General features: G+C 80.0%; 1 non-coding gene across 1 annotated transcript; it reads right to left on the minus strand.

Moving 5' to 3' along the window:
• Positions 1-854: 854 nt before the first annotated feature.
• Positions 855-1,007, minus strand: LOC122154421. Its single transcript, XR_006166330.1, has one exon. It is a non-coding gene; the product is annotated as a 5.8S ribosomal RNA (ribosomal RNA).
• Between the last annotated feature and the right edge of the window lie 1,468 nt (positions 1,008-2,475).

A 2,475-nucleotide genomic window follows, 5' to 3' on the forward strand; every position in this document is an offset into this window, starting at 1 on the left:
GGCACGCGGCGCAGCCGGACGGACGGCGCCGGTAGCCCCGCGCGGGCTAGCCCTCGCTCCGCACCCGGCCGGCCCGTGCCACGCCCCGGCCACCCTCCGCCACGCGGCGGAGGGAAGGCGCGGGAAGGAGCCCCCAGCCCGGAGGCCGCCCGACGCTGCGCGTCTCGACGACGCGCCCGGGAGACGGCCCGCCGGGGCGCGCCCGGGCCGCGGCCGACCCGACGGCCGGGCGGCGCGGGCGACGCCGCGCCGCGCTGCGACGGGGGCGGGACGGACGGGACCGGCCGCCGACGGCAAACCGCACGCGCGGCCGCCGCCGGCGACGACGGCAACGCCGCCGCCCGCCCCCGCCGCCGCCGCGGACGGCGCCGCAGCGCGGCGGGGGAAACGGGGAGGAAGAGCGACGGGGGGGGTGGCCGCCGGGTGGCCCCCTCGTCCCCGGCACGCACGCGGGCGGCAGCACGGCACGGTCCCACCCCGCAGTGGTACCCACCCGCAGACAGCCGCCCGCGCGGGAGGCCGGGGGCGAGGCCCGCGCCTCTCCCCCTCGCGCTTCTCTTCCCCACCACCGCCCAGGCCCGGCCGGACAGACCGAGCCCCGGCGGCCCCGGCGGGACGAGCTCCGCACAACGGGTGCTCCGGGAGCGGGGAGCTTCGGAGCGCTCCCCGAGTCTCGACTTAGGGGGACGAAGGCCCTCGGCCGGCGGCGCCGCCACCGGGCGACGGGGAACCGCTCCCCGGGCCCGGGGCCGACGCCGCACGCGGGACCTGCGAGGCGCCCCAGCCGCGCCGCTGCGGCCGCCGCCCTGACAGCGCGCCAGGGGCGGCGGACCGGCCGGCGATTGATCGTCAAGCGACGCTCAGACAGGCGTAGCCCCGGGAGGAACCCGGGGCCGCAAGTGCGTTCGAAGTGTCGATGATCAATGTGTCCTGCAATTCACATTAATTCTCGCAGCTAGCTGCGTTCTTCATCGACGCACGAGCCGAGTGATCCACCGCTAAGAGTTGTCTGGCTTTCGGCACCGCCCCGCGTGCGCGGGAGGGCCGGGACCGCTCCCGGAGGAGCGGCCCCTCTCTGGACGGCAGCCCCGGCGGACGACCGCCCGCCCCCCTCCGCCCGCGCGGAGGGAGCGCGACCGGCCGCGCCGCCGAGACGCCTCGCCTCAGCTGACCGTACAAACACACACGACGGGCGGGGAAACGGAAGGCGGATGCCCACCGAAAAACTCCGAACGGCAAGGGCGGAGGGAGCCCGCGCTCCGCGACCGACACCTGGGGAAAACAAGCGCCTTGCTCGCTTCGGAGGCGGCCCAGGCGCCCGGGCTCGGCCCGGCCTCCGCACGGAAGGCCGCCGCGCGCCCGACCGCGCCGACCACCTGCCTCGCTCGGGGGACGCGGACGTGCCTCCGCGCAGCCCCGCGACGCCCTGCGGCAGCCGCCTGCCTCCCACCGGCTCGCCCCGCCGGCACGCCCGTGTGCCGGCCGTCACCGCGCCGGAGCTTGGCGACCAACCAGGACCCGAGACGGACGCGCGCTGCCCGGCAGCTGCCTGCCGGACGAGCGACCGACCCGCCGCCGCGCCGGAGCGGCCGCCCCGCCCGGAACCACCTCCGTGCCACTTCGCGCCCCGGCCCCTCCGCAGGCACGCACCAGGCGGGAGGCGGACGGCGCTAAGCCGGGGGCAGGCACCGCTCTCCCCGCTTCCGCGGGCAGACCGGAGCCGGGCTGCCCCCGGCCGCCCGACCGCCCGCCCGCCCGGCGGAGCCGGTGAGGGCGGACGGCGAAGCGGCGGGCGTGGCCCGGGACGGGGACGGTCGCAGCCGACGGCGGGCGGACGCCCGCCGGCCGACCGGCATGCCGAGCGGCGCCGCCGCCGCTCGGCCGGGCTGCCACCCCCGGCGGCTGGCGGCTCGACACCGCGGAACGCTCGCCGGGGCGGGACGGGGGAGGAGGGGAGCGCAGCGCGCCGCGGCGCCACGACGGAGGCCGCGGCGGCCCGGGGGCCGCCGCCGCCCGGCGAGCCCCCCCCCACCGCGGGGGGGGGCTCGCCACCCCGGCAGAGAGCCCGCGCTCCCTGCCCGGAGAGGTCTCCCGTTTCGAGGCAGGCGGGCCGGACACGGCCGACCGCGCCGCGGTCTCGCCGCCGAGACCGGACCGCGGAAAGGGGGGGCAGTGGGCACCCCTCCCCGGCCCGGCTGCCCGCGGGCACGAGCGCGGACGGTCAGCACCACGGCCAGGGGTACGGCGGGAGCAGCTCCCACCCCTGGAGGGGCACCGCCGCCCGGCCCGGTCCCGCGGGTCGCACCGAGCCGCCCGGGTCTTTAAACCCCCGCCCGGCTCCCGCGGCCTTCGACCCCCGGGCTTCGCCGAGGGAGGGCCGCGGAGGCGCGGACGCTAGGTACCTGGCCCTGGGTGAGGGAAACGACCTCTAGGCCCCGCGGGGGTGCCTCCCCTGCTGCCGCCCTCAGGGGAGCG

The sequence above is a fragment of the Tyto alba genome, unplaced genomic scaffold (assembly GCF_018691265.1).
Source record: "Tyto alba isolate M040663 unplaced genomic scaffold, T.alba_DEE_v4.0 Super-Scaffold_100000100069, whole genome shotgun sequence".
Classification (NCBI taxonomy): Eukaryota; Metazoa; Chordata; class Aves; order Strigiformes; family Tytonidae; genus Tyto; species Tyto alba.